General features: G+C 43.3%; 1 protein-coding gene across 1 annotated transcript in view; it reads right to left on the bottom strand.

Annotated features, from left to right (window-relative positions):
• The window catches only part of LOC147024408 (xylosyl- and glucuronyltransferase LARGE1-like), a 406,140-nt gene extending 388,900 nt beyond the window's left edge, over positions 1-17,240 (bottom strand). Inside the window, exon 1 of the mRNA XM_085884303.1 lies at positions 17,124-17,240. The gene's annotated coding sequence lies outside the window, so the exon portion shown is untranslated. The remainder of the gene's footprint in view (positions 1-17,123) is intronic.
• Positions 17,241-21,012: the final 3,772 nt, after the last annotated feature.

Genomic DNA, 21,012 nt, shown 5'->3' with positions numbered 1-21,012 from the left:
AAAATAGGAATGAAGTCATAAAAATTGATATGACATCATAGTGATGCATCATATGTGTGGTAATTCATCTCTGCTAATGCCCTGTTCGATTCCCGCAAACAGAATTCAAAAAGCTTGCCTAGTTTCGGAGATAATTTTTTAGGCGATTTCCATTAGCGGAGATATTTTGAAGTCATAACTTGTTTTCTAGGAGGAATTTTCAAAATCGGAGATGGTTACTGTCTGCGCAGGGCATTTTTACATATATATGCCAAGTTTCAGGAAGTTTCGATGAAAACTGTAGGCTGTGAAACAAAAAAGTCCACAAGAAGAAGATGAAGAACAACAATGTGAGTAAGACTTAGAGATCCTCTACGAGGATCTAAAAATGATCTCAATGCTGTGAGGCACTCAACAAAGAAAAATAAAAACTACCTGCTGGTGAGTTCCAGGCAAAATTATTACCTCGTTGCATCAAAAATGGAATCAATTTGATGTTTCAACAAGGCTTCTGAAACTCTGTCTTGATCTTTCCAACTGCTTGTATCCTCTCCTTCCGCACTTATTCCCTGCAATGCATTTTTCACTGTATGTATCCACGACGGGATCAGGAATAAAGGAACAACCCAAAGAGCTCGTATCAAAACCCAGCGCAGCTCATATTTTACTCATCAATAAATCTGAATGCAATGTGAAACGAGTACTTTTGGCGAGATAAACATCAATTTCCCAAGTTTGAAAGGGAAGCTTCACACTGCGACATTGAACTGTATGAGGTGTGAAGATGAAATGAGTCAGAAGACGATCCTGCACAAAAATTAAAATAAAATCCACGGCAAAACCACAGCAAATTTTTCTAGCAATTAATTAACAGCAACACCGTACCAAATAGAACACCGTCTTTTGACATCAACTAGCAAAGCTCCATCTTTCAGATACCTCTGTGCCGTTCAGGCAAGTTGAGAATATTATCCGATATTATGGAATGGTTTTAAAATGATAAATTACATTATATCGGACATACATCTCTGCAAGTGCAGGTGTATATAGTGGTGAGGTTGACGGGGTTGCTCCTCTTCTCCCCCTCCACCCCCCCTCCCCCACGCCGACGAACATCGAAAGTCATCCAGTAAACCCATGAGTAAAGTGCATAACATTATGTCTGTAAACATCCACTTATTGCCTTGCAATAAATAGGTTGGGGACTGGGGACTATGAGTAAAAGTGTGGGGAGAGTAGGGGCTCTCGCGTGGTTTATGAAGCTGTGTGTTGGTGGGGGGAAGGGGTTGGAGGAGGAGGCGGAGGAGGAGAGAGAGATTTAAAAGAAAAAAAAAAAACCTCACCCGTTTTGCATGCGTAATAAATAGATGGTATCTTGGGATAGAGCAGAGCCATTAAATCAAAGTGAAAGTGAAAGGGAAAGGGAGATGAAAAGATTATTTTCGATGAGAATAACTCAATTTAAGCTCAATGAGGATTCAGAGACATTACAGTGAATGGAATTAATGCATATAAATGATGCACAAGGTTCCTGAGTCATGGTTATGACTTCTGGGGTCAAAATATATCATTTGTTTGGATGACTGGAACCTTTGCAAATTCCTGAAATTTGTTATCCATGACAAGCAGCTCATTGCCGAATGAATGAAAAGGAAAAGGAAAACTTAATCAAAATTCAAATTAAGCACATTCCCAACAGCATTGTTCGTTTTCCAGCCATTATTTAACCCTCTAAAGAATTACTTTCCAGCAACAGTTCATCAAAAGACCATCCAAAAGGGTTCACTGATGATGCATTCATGACACTGCCAATCATTAAAGTCGATTCCACCATTGGCAACAATTGCCCCCAAGACAGTCCACAAAAGGATGTCACCCTTCTATCTTCATCTTAGGTTGCAAAGCATACCTGGCACGAAAGAACAATTTTCAGATTGATCATATTTACCCTCTACTGTACAAATAAAAGATGTCTGTAACAGGTGTGTATGTCCGTATAAATGTGTCAACAGAGTGGTCCGTACGTCTTGTTACCGTAATGGTTTCGTGTTTTTGTTCCAAACTGTAAATACATTATTCCTTCATGAAATTGTTATAGTGTAATTACATGATTATATATATATATATATATATATATGTATTTTTGTCCACAACACAATCCAACTTCATGAACATCGGAGAGGGTTTCAAAACGTTATCGGATCAGATAATCACCGTAGTCCCAGAGCATCCTGTATATTTTAGAATATACAAGCACTGAACCCGTTGCTTCACTGATGGTAGTAGAACAACATAACTTATACATGTTACAGTCCAGTAACACACTATATGAACAGTCAATTGCATTTTTTTTTTTTATTCCAGAAAGATTTTGTTTACTGCAAACAAAACATCCTTGATTTTGGTAATACCTACACTTATTTGCCAATAAACAATATGATTAATTCGTTTTATGTTCCCAGGGATCAGATGTTACATCGTCTTTTTTCCCAACTTGCCAAATGAAATTCTCATCGAGTCATGAAAAATACATCGCCATAAAGGCCAAGTCTAGCGCTGGATGTAATGCTGTAATGACGTCCCAGACATAACACTGCCATCTTGCCAAATCCTTCATCACAACACCTAGCATGTGGCATTCATACCATCGCCTATGGATGGCAGATAGTCAGATAGTCACATAAATTGGTTATGTTGTTCAACTGCCATCAGTGAAGTGATGGGACAGGTGAAGTCCTGGACAGCGGGATTGACGTACATGTTCCTTAGAGGCTTAGCCTAGCGCTAGATGTAATGTCGTAATGACGTCACAACAAAAAGCGTGCGACAGAGAGAGGGAAAGATGGATGGATGGAAAAAAAAATAATATATAGATAAGTATATGTAAATATGCCTGGTGTTGGCTTAATGGTTAGGGTGGTGGCTTTGGGATCCTCGGGGTTCTGAGTTCAAATCCCGTTTTGCTGTTGAATTGATACCAGGTGAGGTTGATTCAGCCTGTCATCCTTCCGAGGTCGGCAAAATAAGTACCAGCTTGCTGGGATGATTCAGCCATTCGAGTATCCTGCGTCGGAGTGGCAACCCATCCAGGATTGTGCCCAATAGCCCAGGAGACTACTTTGGCAGCACTGATGCTCTGTTCAGAGTATGGTCCCAATGGATGGATGGATATGCAAATACTAAGGGAGCTGGCAGGATAACCAAGAGGTATGCATATTTGCCTCTAAGCTGTCTCACCTGGGTTCAAATCCCGACCCAGCTATAAACTGTCATCCTGGGGTTTCACAGGCAGGGTGATTCATCAATGTGTGTGCTGTCCCTCGGATGGAGGTTAAACTATGTGACCCATTTTCTGAAATTAGTTGGTAAACATTAAAAAAAAATCCCATGGTGCCCTTTGGGCAAGCGATTACTGGCACCATGGCCAAATTCCAAGTTCCTGTCTTAACTACTGCTGGGAAGGCAATACCAAACCAAACAGACACAGCATAACCCGTGTATATAAACTGCTTTGGAAGCACCGATGCTCTGCAACTAAGTGTGGTACATCAGAATCAGAATCAGAAATAGTAAGGAAATATATATATTTTTATTTTGCATCGATACAAAGCAGGAAATGCTAAAAAATGTGATGCTTCTGCAGGCCATTGATATTTCCTTGTTTATTTAATAACTTGCAGTACACTAGCACAAATATATTTAAATATGGACATGAATCGCCCACCAACTGCCCAGGCCCGTCGCTAGGGGAGGGGGGGCAATTGGGGTGCAATTCCCCCCATGGCGCATCTGGTGCCCCCCCACTTGTACGCCACCCATTTATGCCCTGTTCCACCCTGTGAACAACTTAGTGTTTAAGGACGAGCACCCACTGTGAACTTGCTGTTTAAGAGTTCACCTATGTGAATTAAAACCCTTATTCCAGATGTTCAATGTGGTGAATAATAAGGCCTTCTTGGATAAACTGTTCTTTAATAATATCCTTCTTTGAATAACAGTCAAGAGATAAGTGTGCGCTTCCCAGCGCATCTCCAAAAGCAATTGGCAAGACAATACAGTCCAAGACCACAAGATAAAAGATAATAATGCAAGCACCAATGCCAGCAGCCAACACCTCGTGTCGAATGTCGATGTTGTGGGTGGTTATATATATATATATATATATATATATATATATATATATATATATATATATATATATATATATATATATATATATCGTGGATCATTTCGTTTTGAGGAATAGCCAATCAGCGTATTCGATATGGAGACCCTGTTGAGCAGGTTATCTGATTGGTTGTAAGTTAGTTATAAATGTAATACAGTCATAATATGATAATATGATTAAGGAAAAGACATAAATTTACATTATTAAAGATGAAGTGCACGTGCACCACGTGACCTTCACAACCCGTCAACCCTCCATCTTACAAAAGTAATTTTATAATAAAAATTAAAAATATGTGTTTGCAATCGTGCTTACATTTGAAAATTATGCAGATAAAACCTGTTTTTCATGCATGCATCATTTAATAAATAAAACCGTCAACCGTCAAATCTCACGAGTCGCGAGATTAGTGACGCGAGTCACGAGGGACGAATCACAGAGCGCTACCTTGCAGCAGGAGAAAAAGACGTGGTTGATGGATATTCGAAAATGGCTTAGAAAAGGAAAAAATGCAACCGACGAAAATGAAGAAGATGATGAAAGACATGTTGTGGGAGGAGTTGGAGGAGGAGGAGGAGGAGGAGCAGGAGGAGGAGGAGGAGGAGGAGGACGAGACGATCATGTCGATGAAGTACCGACAGAAGCTGGCCAACCTGGCCAAGCCAGCAACGTCAGCCCTGCGGCTGGAGCCCCAGCACAGGCAGCCGAGTTTCCAGGCTCGGCGGTGGCCTCGGGGTCAGGTGTGACTGTCAAGCCGCTTCCCGATGATCTTGGAAGTGAGAGACCGAATCAAGTTGTTCTACAGCGGTACCCTGGCCATCTGTTGCAGAACAAGAGTCGCTCGTTTGTGTCCTCGTGGTACCAGACTAATGAAAGGCTGGAATACAGTGTGCAGACAGATGCAGCATTCTGCTATCCATGTAGGAAGTTTACCACCGCACGTGGCCCAGTGGACTTAACTTTCACAGTGCGAGGCTAGCGGAATTGGAAACATGCCGTTGAGAAAGGCAGGGGGTTTCACAAACACGCAACTTCAAAGGAACATTTAACTTGTGTTTTGAGGTGGAAGGAGAATGAGAGGCGCATCGATTGTGGTAAGGAGATTTCCACACTCCTCAATGCTGACCAGCTAAATAGAAAACGGTACTATGTGTCTGCTGTTATAGATGTTGTAGGATTTCTCGCCGAAAATCAGATACCTTTTAGAGGGAGCCTTGATCATTTTGAAGATATGCCAGACGGGCGCAGTGGGCTCTTCCTCTCGCTTTTAAACTACACACTCAAAAAAGACACCGAGCTAGCTGAAATAATAAAGCATATCCCACGAAACGCAAGCTATACCAGTCCGGAAATGCAGAATGAACTGAGCTGCACATTGAGTAATGTTGTGACGGATGCCATCGTGGAAGAAGTAGGCACATCGTGGTTTACCATCAAGGTGGATGGGACGAGGGACCCCACTGAATGTGAGAACACATCAATCATCATTCGCTTTGTATCGGCATCAAATGAAGCAACAGAGCGTCTACTCACAATAGCTACAGCCGACGCTGGAGATGCAAAAACATTGACAGACCTAATAATTGCAGAGCTGATAAAAACAGGACTTGACACGTCAAAAATATTGTCAGGTGTATGACGGGGCTTCGGTAATGGCTGGGAAGCACGGTGGGGTGCAAAAGTTGTTGCAAGAGATATTGGAAAGAGAAATCCCCTATGTGCACTGCTTAAATCACCAACTCCATCTGGTAGTTATCCACGCACTGGCAGCAGAGAAAGCTGTCACTGATTTCCTCGAGGTTTGTTGTTGCCTGTACAAATTCTTCAGAAAGCCCACTGTTGCTGCACAGTATAAAGGTGAGCGGTTAAAACGACTTCTTGATCAAAGGTGGACGGGACATTTAGCCACCGTGTCTGTGATCATAGGATCTTTTGAGGATATCACATCCTTACTGTCGGAGATTGATGCAGAGCGCGCCTACGGTGCAGAGATGAGGATGGAGGCTATTGGGCTTTTGCGGGAAGTCTCTGGGCCTGCCTTCATGTTCATTGCTATCTTTGTACAAAAACTGCTGATGTTGTTAGATGGCCCTTACAGACTCTTGCAGGCAGAGGACATGGACTTGCTAACAGGGTTCGAACTGGTGGCGAGTGCTACAGAGTGCGTAAAGAAACTCCGCTCTGAGGATGAGTTCACTGATCTGTGGAACAAGGCCAACGATGCTCGCACTTCTACACCTGCACCACCAAAACGGAGATGCACAATGCATAAGAACTTGGAACAGTTTGTAGTTTTGGAGACGACAGGACAAAACAACGACAATGACAAGACGGAACTGCGGAGGGTTTTTTACAGCGCAATTGACACTGTGCTTGGCGAGATCGCTCAGCACTTCAGTGAGCATAACACACAACTCGCCCGTTCACTCGCAGCCTTGAATCCTGAAAATGTCACGTTTTTGGATCCCCACTTGCTCCAGCACATCATGACATTAACAAAGTCAACCATCAGTGAAACAGAGTGTGTGGTTGCAAAGCAGTTTATTCGCTTCCAGACAGAAAAGCAGCCAAACGAGAGATGGACAACACAAAAACTCCTCTCAACATACCACAAAACGTTGGAAGCCATGCCAAGTGTAGTGACTGCTATGAGACTTGGACTAACATTTGGTGCGTCCACTGCCATGTGTGAAAACTCATTCTCAACATTGAGGAATGTCTTCACTGACCATCGACGATCCATGCGCCATGCACGCAAGACACAACTGGTACAGCTGGCCTTCGAGAGAGACCTCACACGTAAATGCCTGAATGAATAGAAGGAGAAGGTCCTCAGAAGATTCCACACCGAGACACGTCGCCTGCAGCTCTTCTGACAGCGAGTACAGTGGTATAAAAACTATACGAGGAGTTCAGATTGTGTGTGTGACTGCTGGTGATGCGTGTGTGGTTGTGGTTGCAGTGTGGTTGTGGTCAGCACCCGCCGTGGTCGGCTGCTTTGTACTTCTGATGTTTAAGTTAAATGTTGTGTTTGGTGCTTTGCATATCCCATATCTAGTGCTTTGTGCATAACCTCACCTTTGTGTAATTGACTGCTTTAAATGCGGACCTTGTGCTATCTTCAGGCTGGTCGTATTTGCTGTTGAGAGTTTAACGTGATGATCGCAGGTCATAGCCGACTGTATCTTATTTCAAAGTGCACTGATTCTGGTGCCGACCTCCCCCGTTTAGTCATTGTATCTCTGGTATATTAATTTTTCTAATGCCAATTCTTGACAACACCTTGTATAAGTGCACCTGAATCGGTGCCAATTGTCTAATCATTGAATATTTGCATTGTGAATGTGCCAGTTTGTTGCGACTCTCCTGCATTCGAATAATTTTAGGCCAAAAACATCGGAACATATTAAATCTAGCTGAGATCAATTTGGTTAGTATGCGACGGCAACCTCAGTATAGATGTGTCAATGCTGCATGAATACAATAGTATTCCGGGTTATCAAAAATATTAAACATAATAATTGTGCCCCCCCCCATCCAGTTCAGATGCCCCCCTTAATACTGAGTCCTGGCTACGGGCCTGCCACTGCCTATTTAATATTATGCAAAGAAAAGCACGGTCGATATAAAAAGCCAAACATCCATTTCCTATCAATATTAAACAGGCACATGATTGGGCTGCTGTGAATGATATCTTCTGAGATGGCAGGTGTGGAAGCCAAAATCAAGGGGATCACTCCATGAGCCATGTACAAACATCAATGTTGCAGCAACATACAAAGTTCAAGAAGTTAACAACCTCGTCAGACAAATAAACAATGGGTATATTTGTTCTAATATAACAGCCCCAAGCAATAGCTGGGTTGTTTGATGTGACCCTGCAATGGTACCATGGGCGTCCGCAGAAAAAAATGCAGGGGGGGGGGGGCAATGTTATCCTGAGATCGCCGTGTGAAGTGTGAAGACATCTTTTTGCTGAGATTACTGTAAATAACAGAACAAAATGTTAACAATTCTTCAGGTAGAAGACACGATTGATCGAATGTCATGATATTTGGCGTGGAAGATAGTGTTTTTTTCGTTCATTCCTTCTGTGTTGCGGCTATTTATTTTATTTCAGTAACAAAACTCATGCTAATTTTCTACGTTGGATTTTATACAAAATAATCAAACTAAATGCTCTTGATTTGATTGTTATAGAGTCTGGGGAAGACCAGTGTATTAAATGTTAACCTCACTTTTCTTATATTTCAGGAATGTGAAATGGATATCAGGAGGTTCTTTAAAAAACGTCAGTCTGATGACTCTGACAACAATCAAGACACCCCGGGTACATCGGAGACACATGTTGAACCAGCAGAGCAGCGCAGAGGGGGACATCACGAGCAGTTACTCACAGCAACCAATCAGATGCCACCCCAAACACCACTTGCGAAAGTGGCCAATGACTTGCCTCATCATCTGGACATTGGATCATACGTCAAAACCACAGAACATTTGACCAATAATCGAAGATATGACCTCCTGATGAACACATACGTCCCACCAACTGATTACAGCTATCAGAACGATTCACAGAGCTCCCGCTGTTTCCGCCACACGTGGATAAACCAATATTCTCCATGGCTGGCCTACTCAAGTCACTTGAAAGGTGCTCTGTGCAAATACTGTGTGCTGTTCCCTCAAGCAGTGCACCGAGGTCTCATGGGTGCGTTCATCGTGACTCCTTTTGTTAAATACAAAGACTTCAATAAGTGCGCGAGGAAGCACATGCTTTCCTCCTGGCACAAAGGCGCACTGCAAGATGCCAACAATTTCCTCACCACCGTGCAAAGGCCAGAGTTGACCATCGTGAGCCAGATGGACCGAGCAGTCAACAAAGCAGTCACTCAAAACTGAGAGAAACTGTTCCCCATACTATCCAGCATTCTGTTCTGCTGCAGCCATGACATTGCATTGAGGGGGAAGGAGAGTACATCGTGGAACCTCTGTGACCTACTGCGATTCAGGATAGAAGCAGGGGACACGGTCCTGAAGGATCACATGGAGGGCGCAAGCAAAAATGCGAGATACACATCAATTTGTGTGCAGAACGAGCTGATAGTTCTCTCCGAAGAAGTAGTAAGAGACAATATTGTGAAAGCTGCAAATTAATCAAATGGATTCACTATCATTGCAGATGAAACTGCTGACATATCTATCAGGCACCGAGCAACTGTCCATTGGAGTACGAATTGTTGCACTTCAGGAACAACGGAATGACTCAGCCACCATACGTGAGGAATTCCTTGGATTCATTCCACTGGAGAGGGTGGACGCTGCAACAATTGCAGATACTATCATCGACCAAGCAAAAAATTTTGTCTTAACCTCGACAAGCTCCACGGCCAAGGCTACGATGGATGCTCAACCATGGCAGGAAAAGACAATGGTGTACAGGCCCGTATCAGGAACACCTATCCCAAAGCTATTTTCGTGCACTGCTCTTCACATCGACTGAATTTGGTGGTTCATGATCTGAATTCTGTCGCGGATGTGAGGAATACGACTGGAACTGTGAAATCTATCATTAAATTCTTCTGTGACAGTCCCAAGCGCAGGAGACTGGTTCCAAATATACCTTTGTTGTATGAAACCAGATGGAGCGCAAAGTACAAAAGCATCTGCATCTTTTCAGAGAACTTTTGTGATATCTATGCACAACTGGAGCAACTGGAGGCAAACCAGCATGAGTCACAGAGTACGCGTCAGATGGCATATCAGCTGAGGTGTGCTGCAGGAACCACAGTGTTCCTCATCTGTCTGAAGATCATTGCGAAGTACTCAGCGATGTTGGAGCCAGTGACCCAACAGCTGCAGGCAGTCGACATGGACATTATGGGAGTCCGAGATCACATCGACCTGTTGATGAAGGCTTTCCGAGCTCACCGGGATGGTGCAGACCGTGTGTTCTCAGAAGATGTCATCCCTGAGGTGAAAACCTTGGCAGAAGAACTTGGCATAGACTTGACTATGCCTCGGCGATGCGCACGCCAGGTCCACCGGCCGAATGTAGGAGACTCCGTTGAGGAGTACTATCCCCGCACCATCTATGTCCCGTACATGGATTCCTTGATCCAGTCTCTGGAAAGTCGCTTTGGTGAAAGTAACACGCCATATTTACACATTTTCGCACTACATCCGAGAGAAATGCAGCAAACAGAAAGAGATGAATTCAGCACATCATTTCATCTGTCAAGGAAATGTATGGCATTGACAACCTTGTAGAAGAAGCTCTAGCGTGGTATGACGTGCAGAAGCATAAGCCACTGGATGACAACTCTCTGGGTATGATCGAGCTGGTGAAGCAGACCACTCTGTTCCCTGCTGTGCGCAAGGCTATCCTTATCGCACTGACTCTGCCTGCAACATCATGTACAGTGGAAAGCTCCTTCAGCACACTGCGCAGGGTGAAGACCTGGTTAAGATCAACGATGAGTGATAAACGTCTGTCCAGCCTCTGCATGCTAAGTGTCCACCGCGACAAAGTGAACAGCCAGAAGACCGAGCTAATGAACAGGGTCATTGACAATTTCGGAAGAGATTCCCGACGGCTCCAATTCCTGTTCCAATAGTAGTAACCTGCTCTAACTGAATTAACTGTTGAGAAATGTTTATGTTATTTTATTCATTTTGTATTTTCCATGTAATTTTTTCAAATTTTTGATTTTCCAGGGGGGGCAAATGCCCCCCCCCACTTGCCCCTCCCTGCGGACGCCCATGAATGGTACCTACCTGAGAGTCTTCCTACAATAGGTTCCCTATATGTTTCTGCAAATGTATGAAACCATAGTCACCGACCTGGATGCCATTGTTTACCTCTCATGAGTACCAAGATGTTGTCTTATCTGATCGTGGAAGTTGGGATTATAACAGATACCAGGATGAAAGCATGAGGAGTAAAAAAAAACTGCACTCTTCATTCCAGAGAATGGCTGTGTTCATAACAACAGTGCACATAACGATTGTGTTAATTGCTGTGTTCATAACGACTGTGTTCGTAATGACCAAGAACATCCTCGATGAAATGAAGGTCTTTGCTGCCAAGTTCCAGCATTGTAATTAGGATATGTTTGTGGCTTACATTATAGTTGTAAAGTTATAGGTAGTGAAGTAAATCAAAGTATCAAGCCAATCAGAAATCCCACCGATGCCACTTTCAGCTCCTGGAATGATGAGATCCTACAACACGCCAAGAATGCCGGTAGAGTCTGTTTGCAGGAACCCTTTGCTGGAGATGAGTTGCAATAACATCCCCAGTGAAAGTAAAATATAAAATATCTGCATACTCACCAGTCCCAAATAAAACAGCAACATAATGAACATGTAAATATGAATATGTACGGACTGTACATATATGTGTACCAAGCATCACACACAGGTGTGTGGGATGTCCAAAGACTTAAACAAATGAGATGGACATTTTTTTCAAGAGAATTAAAATGGAAAGAGGGGATTAAACTTCACCTCTCTCTTCACTTCCGGTTCCAGGTTTTGAGATGACAGCTGGTTCTCTCAGGGGTCTCTGCCGACTTTCTCAAAGTTAAGTTTCCGATTGTTATTGTCACGTTTTGACTGTTTATTTTGTTCCCGACATGCTTACTGTGTTCCTAGTTCGGTTTTGTTTCAAAATTTGTGCTATTTTGTGAGTTTTTGTCGATCTTGTCTTATCGGTTCCCTTGAGGCCTATCCATCTTTCGCGTCTTGGTGCTCGATCGTTTTTATTTGTATTTGCTCCCTATTACCATCAGTTCTTATTTTCTCCACTTTTCCCACCGCCCCTTTCTATCCCCCCCCCCAACTGCACCCTCTGTTTCGTGTCTGAAATTTTTTTAAAATATAACAAAATAAACAAAAACCCTTTCTCCCTCCACACCTCTCCCCAAAGTATCCATGAGTACCGACCATCACCTCTTATCTTCCCCCATCCAAAACCACAATCTTTTCTATCCCTGCTAATCCACCCAAACCCACCTCCTTCAAATTCCCTGCTTTCCTTCCTGAAAGTTCCCTGTCGTGTAAGGTCCTGAAAGTCCCTGTGGTGTTCATCTTGTTTACCCCATGTTTCCCGCCCCACCCCTCTCCCTTCCAGAAATCTCCTCATGTCTCTGTTCCCCACTATTTTGTCCTACCCTCTCCCACCCCTCTTGTCTCCTGCCCTCTTGTTGTGCATTGTGTGTTCGCTCTCATATGAGCCTCGACAATGTATACCAAAAAAAAAAAAAAAGTATCCCCCAATCCCGTCATCCCTACTTTACTGACATACTTCTCCCATCAATACGGAAGTACCTTGATGCCATCTGTATCAAATAAATTGAGAGTATGCAGCAATTTCAAACACATGCTTTAGTGTTATCTATATATTAATACTGAAGGACCAATTTTGTGCTCCTCCTAGCGGTCGCGTCACGTTTTTCTCGGTACAATGACCTGGGCTGAAAGAAACTTCGTACCTCTAAGAGTGCATCGCACATAGTGGCAATCGTCAACTTTCAACTCTGAGGCAGAATAAACACTTTTCGTTGAGACAGAGGCGAGGAGTGAAGAGGCGGGGGCGGGGGATCAAATGTGAGGTCCTTTGGTACTGACCTTGCAATAGCCTTATTTAAATTCAAGTGAGAATGAATGATTGCTTTATGCACTTCCAACAACAACATCCACTTCTTCAGCAATTTCACAAATAGTATTGCAGCAATTTTCCCAAATTAACTGTTAAACATGTTCATTTATTTGCTTTAATGACAGCAATACATGACTTTTGAATGATGTATTCTGCCCCAGAATGCTCTGCAAGCATGCGCAGAAACCCCAGGAAACGTAGGTGCTCAGGGAATCATAAAGCAAATGGTGTGCCGGAGATAAGTATTGTTCCGTAAAATGGTTCACAAAGGTTCTGAAGTAAGCAGAAAATACTTGGAAAAGTACCAAAGAGAAACGGTTGTGTCTCTACACAACGAAAGATTGGGAGAGCTTTCTCAGCTCACCGAACGGGAAGAGAAGCTCCTGTATTGCAAACAACCGACCATGGAGAACCCAAGTGGACAGTCGTTTGTTACACAATCCTCAAAGGATTGCTACCAATGAATGGACTGTCTATCTCAGTTAGGTGTACAGTGACTCAACCAATGGGAAGGACATATCAGGGGCTTTTGAATTTGCAGGATATAAGTTTAAAATGATATTTACAATAAATCATGTTGGCAGGGGGTGGAAGCTATGGGTGCTATGAAGGCTTTTATAAATATATTGTTTGTTTGTTTCTGGACCCACAAGATAAATTATACTACATTGGAAATCAACACCTCTCAGTCTCATCCACAGATATTAGTCATATTTCCTCCGTTTCCGTGAGTCCGATTTTTTTTCAGGAACACAATTATGGTTAACAATCCTACAATTGCCACTATTTGGTTTAAATGGTGAAAATTGTTTTTAAAAAGCGATTTGATTTACAGATTTAGCACTAGCAACGGCAAGTTAAACGTTCCCGGTAAATTGAACCGAGTCACTGAAAACGCATTCACAGTGCATGTGCAAAAGGCCTCATCTCGCATTCATAAGTCATTTCAAAAGTTGCGTCTTGGTTATATGTGATAATGCTCAAGATTGCTAATCATTTTATGACTTTCAAAAAAAATTAAAAAATCACTGCAAAAGTTTTAAAACAGAAAACTCCATGAAAGTTATGCTGTCACCACCCACCCACCACCCCCAATATGCACAGATGCAGACACTCATCTCACACACTCAAACAACCAGTACATCTCGCAGCACTCTCTGCCATACCAACTCGGCTGTTTCCATAGACTTCCTTCAAATTCACACTGATTTTCTAACCGTAGCTTCTATGACCTCTTCATACACATTCTTCCTCACCTTCCCACACAAACTGAGCTAAAACAGAAAAGTGTAAAAGATTTACTATCCTCCCACACATCATACTCTCTGCACTCCACCAGAAACAGAAGGCATGGGATGCACCATTCTCTCACCATGCACTCAGCATATAAAAACAAACATAAACACACACACACACACACACACACACACACACACACACACACACACACACACACACACACACACACACACACACACACACACACACACACACACACACACACACACACACAGCATATTCAAGAGGTCAAATAAATAGTGGAAATGTGATCTGCTTCTGTCATTACAATAAAATACAGGACGTCCACAAATTATGATTCCAAATTCAAAACCAAAATTAAAATAAATAATGAAATGGGATAGAACGATGTGGTTTGCTGCATGCCAAATGACATTTCTCAAAGTTTTATTGACATTTTTTGGGTTTCCAGGTGTCTCCTGTGACACGTGACATCACATTTACAGCAAATGGCATCCCCAAAAGAAAAAGAACAGAGTGTTGCCTGGTTTATAGATAACAAATAACAGGTTCAACAATGGAGACTGGTAGCATCCTGCAAAGAAAGGGTGCAGGCTGGCCAAGCACAAGCAGTGAGGAAGTTGAACACATTCGCGAGTCGTTCGAGCGCAGTGTCCACAAGTCCGTTTGGAGTCAGATGATAATCTTGGATTTAAAAACTTTGAGAAATGTTCTTAAACATGCAGTAAACTGCATCATTGTATATCCCATTTTAGAATTATTTTATTACAATTTGGATTTGGAACTGTAATTTGTGGAGACCCTGCAATATTTCAGATATACAGCTATGTTAATTTTATACACCCAAGGTTAAATGTCAAATTAAAACACAGTTGTTTACAAATTATTAAACAAGGTGATCACACATTCAATCTCACTCCAGTATTTATAATAATAAAAAAATTGCTGCTGTTGCACCATTTTCTCATTCAAAAGAGAAATAGAGCAAAACTTAAGCGATTACAATAGGGGAATCATTATGAAGCTCATCTACCTATATTTGCACAAGCAAACAGCTACTACACCTTTTAAAACTTAGACTGATGCAAACAAGGAAGATGGAAAGCACAGCAAGACTAAACATATGAATGATATGAGAACAGTGCTGAGTGAGCTGTGGTAACATGCTTTAAGGAAGTTTTAAGGAAAAACCACTCAAACTACGTCTCAGCAACACAAACATCAACAACAAAAAAGAGGAAACAGAATATCAGTAAATATTTCAAAGTGCGGATCAATGTTGGCAAATTGAAAGAATATAACTGAGAAAAATTAATTGACACAAATTCACACAATATGTTTCAATGAGAGCATGCACGAGTCTGCTCGTAGATACAGTACGTACAGCAAAACCCAGCCGTTTCGGAGGATGTTCCCATCCCAGACCTTGAAATACTCATATATAGCATTGACAATACTCAGATTCGTAATTTTCCCTTTTCTCCTCATTCATGATTTGAAAGCCTAGTGGAGGTCGCCAGTTACCTTGGGGAGGCACTTATATTAGGCAGGAGGGGAGGAGGAGATTGGGACCATACTCTGTGCAGAGCGTTGGTGCTGCCTCGGCAGTCTCCTTGGCTATTGGGTACAATCCTGGACGGGTTGCCACTCCGACACAATATATCAGCATACTGGCACTCATTTTTCCGACCTCGGAATGATGACAGGTCGAGTTAACCCCACCTGGTATTAATTCAACAGCTGAGCGGGATTTGAACTCAGGACCCTAGGATCCAAAGCTCGCCATCCTAACCATTAAGCTAACACCAGGCATATATTAGGGAAGCACACCCAAATTCTCAAAGTGCATCAGAGAAGACATAACAATCATAGAAGTAGATTTATAAACTGTAGAGTTGTAAGAGTTGGCCAATTTACACAGTATCACAAAAGAAATGGCAGATGCAAACATCCCAATGAAACATTCAACACCACCGCCAAACACAAAGAAAATGGTATTCGCTGAAAACGAGGGCATAAAACACCCAGACTCAGTCAATTACTATGCTGCCCGACTCCACTCTGTGGGTAGAAGTTTGGTTCGCATTATGTTGTTTTGATTCTAGCAATTGCAAACCTGTATCTCCAAACTCAATAATTGTACTGTATATGAACACCTGACACACACCTGTGTAGTCCTTGAATAAAGGCAGTTCTGTGGGTAAAACGTTGGACCAAACCTTTGTATTTTGGAAAGAAAGGAAAAAAAATCTTGATAACCACACTATTCAAACTTTCACTATCACCTAAGCATTTTGGACAGTCAGTACACTAGTGAAAAAATAAGCCGAGCTCTGAGTCAGAGAACATTTTTATAAAACCACAAGTTATAACTGTTGTTTGTTGTTGCTGCACAGATAATTTTATATTATTGAAATCACAGGGTGTTGGATCAATAATCATGGGGTCCTTCAGAGGGGGCATTAAGCCGGCTGTCCAATATGTTTACAATCACTTATCGATGTTGAAGATCCCTCTCTACATTTTGAAAAGACGAGGCCAGTGTGACAGTGACCCTGGTCAAATTTTAATATTTTTCGACCAAGATATACAGGGGGTGGGCACCGTGCCAGAAGAACAGCTGCACCACCATTCAAGATGTAGATGAGCAGGCAGGTGTTGCACATTCTCGGATTTTGAACATTATGAAGAAAATTTGGAAGTCAAAACTCTGTTAAAATCACAATTGCCGACATATCCCACCAGACAGAGAAGGGTGAGTTGGTTGGAGCTTTGCAAGGCAAAAGGAAATCGATATCATCTGCACGAAGATAAGTAACTCGGAAAACTTGTTACGAGTCTCCTCTAAAGGATTGCATTTGAACAGAAACAGGGCCGACACGTGTGCAATGTTAGGCCATGTAAATGCAAACCAGTGTTGACACATCAACAGTGAATGCGATATTCAGTTTTAAAATATTTAAAAAAAAGACAGCAATACATTAAAGTAAGGATTATTAGAATTCGTCAAAACGTTTTCCTGCACAACACATTACTTTACCTGTCAGTTATGTTTACCTTGTTACAGCTCAAGTCTGCTCGAGAATGATTCCACAAAGCTGTCCACAGTGATCTTTGGTGTTGGTGGCATCCAAGATATGATTGTTAATGAATTCATAGCCTGCAGGTAACATTCATATTAGTGCTGGGCCAGTTGAGATTCTACGGCTTAACATTCGTTTTCTGCTTAATAGGCCTGTGGCAGGCCAAGAAAATCAAGGACATCGCGAGCCTGTTAAGTCCACAAAGCACTGCTTGTGCAGCATGATTGAAGCCACTTCCAGTAAATGAAATGGCAAAAAGCTAAAAGTCTTCAACTGTTGTTGGTCAGAAACCAAGGAAAGGTTTACAAACAAACTTTCTCAGTTGGAGAATGAGTGAATAAAACCACAGAGAAATGTTTACCCATCATTATTTTACAGTACACACCACAGTGTAGTGCAACTAACAAAAAATACTTGCATTTCAAATATGAGCCTTATTGCATCGTGAAAGGTCCAATACACAATGTGATTTAAAGGTGGTAGGCTGCCCACAGCCACAAGGGCAGTACCACCACCTGTCCCTAAGAAGTCTGCCATGGAACATTGGTTCTGCTGCAAGCTCTTTGGGCAGGCTGCCCGATGGGAGGTTTGGGGGTTATTTCTGCCTTACGAGTTGCTTTCTCGACCATGCTTTCAACGAGCATATTATGACACAGGATTCGTCACTCCTTGGGTGTTATTTCCCTGGTCTCTGTTTATGCTCCGACTGAGGCAAGTGATATCACCATGAAGGACGCCTTCTATGCCGCGCTTGAGTCTGTGATTGATCAGTGCCCCAGGTGAGATACACTTCTCGTCTTGGGGGATTTCAATGCATTGACTGGCACTGATAGGGATAATTATGAAACACTAGTGCGGGCCTGTAGGTGCATAAATGACGACTGGATTAGGGCATTTTTTCACACCCCCCCTCTCACCCCCCTACCCCCCACCTCTCTCGCCCCCTCCTCTCTCCCCCTCTATCGTGCCAGTATGTGCAGCTTCGTTCCTTCGCTCTCGTAAACGACGACTGGATTGGGGCATTTTTTCAATTAGATCGGACCAACCGTATCATAAATGGCCATAACTTGGGAAACACCTGGGAAACATACTCAGGTCCCCAACGTCAATTGTGACATCATATCAAACGAAGAAGAAGAAGAGTTGTGATGCCCCCTCTCTCTCGCTCCCCCCGAGTCTCGCCCCTCCTCTCTCCCCCCTCTCTCTTGCCCCCACTCTCACCCCCTCTCTCGCCTCCTCCTCTCTCCCCCTCTCTTGAATTGTGACGCCCCCCTCTCTCACCCACTCTCTCCCTCACCACTCTCGCCCTCCTCTCTCCCCCCTCCTCTCTCGCTCCTCTCTCCCACCCCTCTCTCTCGCCCCCACTCTCAAACCTTAATATCAAACCTTGAAAAGGCACATCCGCGGGTCCCCAGCAATATTCCTTGCAAATTTCAATCAGATCGGACCGTCAATCGTGCAAAAAATTTTTTTTTTAATAATAATAAATAAACATTGTGACGTCATTCGTTGACAGATAAATGGCCGTAACTTGGGAACCGCTTATCCGATTAATATCAAACCTTGAAAAGGCACATCCACAGGTCCCCAGCAATATTCCTGGCAAGTTTCAATCAGATTGGACCGTCAATCGTGCAAAAATAAATAAATAAATAAATAAATAAACATTAATTGTGACGTCATTCGTGACGTCATAGCACCGTGTCTTATGATTGGTCGACAGATAAATGGCCGCAACTTGGGAACCGCTCATCCGATTGATATCAAACCTCGAAAAGGCACATCCGCGGGGCCCGGCAATATTCCTGGCAAGTTTCAATCCGATCGGATCGGCGGTTGTCGAGAAACTGCGGTCTCACTCACACACACACACACACACACACACACACACACACACACACACACACACACACACACACACACACACACACACACACACACACACACACACACACACACCTGGATTTATAGATAGATATTGGTCCCCATGTGTCTGGAACTGTGAACCAGAATAGCAATAAGTTCCTTGACTGTGCAAGAAGTCGTGAACTTCAAGTGGCTGGTTTATGGTTTCAGCACCCACAAGCTCATCGCTGGACTTGCTATTCCAACGTTGGTGGAGTGGCAAAAGAGATTGACCATGTGCTTGATGATGGTCGCTGGAGGATGATTCACAACTGCAGGGTCGACCGGAGTGCTCAAGTTCCTCAATACTAATGACCGGCTTGTTGTAGCAACTCTGAAGTTGCAGTTAAAATCTGGTAGAATGGTACAATGACAGCCGAGGCTGGATGTTGGCAAACTCAAGGATAAGAGGATTGCTGAGGAGTTTGCAAACAGGCTGAGTGGGGATTTGGAGGGTCTGGGTGCTTTGGGGGATCATGAAGAGTTGTGGATTACCCTCAAGACTACCATCCTTGATGCTGCCGGTGGTTGTCTTGGAACCCACGATCAGCCAAATAACTTTGTCTCCCAAGGGACATGATACTATTGACCAGAGTCGCAGGGCCAGGCTTAATGGCAGAGCTGAGCTGTTCAGGGAGCTGCAGCATAACACTGTACATTCGCTGAGGGTGGATAATGAGACCTATATGTGAGAAATCTGTGAAGAGGTCGAGCAGCACCTGTGTTCAAGTGATTCCTATCCGACTTGTAGAGGAATTTGTGCATTGCGTTTCTCCAAGTCCATCCCTCTGTGTACTGCAGTTAGAGCGGAGGGTGGTGGGCCCTTGACAGAGGAGTCTGAAGTGAAAGACCACTGGGATGGTTACTTTGAGCGGCTGTACCAGGCTGTTGAATTGGATGTCAGGGGTGTTACTATCCCTATGGATGTTATGGATAAGGAGGAGATTGGGACCATACTCTGCGCAGAGCGTTGGTGCTACTGAAGCAGTCTCCTTGGCTAAGGAGACTTCGCTGAGGGAGACTCAGATCTCCTTGCTGAGGGAGACTTAGATCCCTACGACTGACTCACCAATCAACTGTGAACCACTTTCTTTTGTGGAAACACATGCTGCAGTGAACCATTTGAAAGGAGGCAAAGCTCCTGAGATTTGTGGCATCCATGCTGAACTTCTCAAGGCAGGTGAAAATGGTTTACTCATGTCATTGCATGCAGTTCTGTGCTCAGTTTGGAGCATAGGCATCTTCCCAACTGAATGGAAGAGGGACCTTGCTTGTCCCTCTTTGGAAATGGAAGGGTGATCATCAAGACTGCAACAACTACTGAGCGGTGATGTTGCTTTCAGTGCCAGACAAGGTGTTTGCTCGCATAATTATTGATGGGCTTCACCACCATCTGCTTGAGCACCAGTGCAAAAAGCAGTCAGGCTTTACACCAAAGAGGTCAACGATCGACAGTATCCTTGCTCCTTGGGTCCTCACCGAGCGCAGGCGAGAGTTTCAACAGGGGATGCTCGCAGCCTGTGTTGATCTCTGCAAGATGTTCAATTCAATGAATTGTGATGCCCTCTGTAGAATTCTCGGTCTTCATGTGGTGCCATCAAAACTAAACAATCTGATTTATGAACTATATCCTGACAATGAGAGTGCTGTGAGGTGCGTTGGATCAATCTCTGACTTATTTCCAGTTGATACTGGAGTTCATCAGGGGTGTGTACTGGCCCCCACACTTTTCAGTGCTTGTATGGACTGGATTCTGGGGAGGATGTTGGAGAGATCAAGTTGCAGTGCATCATTTGGGAATGTCAAGATCTCTGACCTTGATTTCCCAGATGATTCAGTCATCTTTGCTTAGACACTGGATATCCTTATGGGGGCCTTCCAGGTGCTGAATGAGCAGTTAGAGCCACTGGGGTTATGGGTTTTCCAGATCAAAACTAAGATCCAGGCTTTCAATGACA

This window comes from Eptatretus burgeri, chromosome 6, assembly GCF_056783735.1.
Source record: "Eptatretus burgeri isolate ZD-2024b chromosome 6, Ebu_testis_v1, whole genome shotgun sequence".
Classification (NCBI taxonomy): Eukaryota; Metazoa; Chordata; class Myxini; order Myxiniformes; family Myxinidae; genus Eptatretus; species Eptatretus burgeri.
The sequence above is the reverse complement of the archived record's forward strand: the minus strand, read 5'-3'. Positions and strand labels throughout refer to the sequence as shown.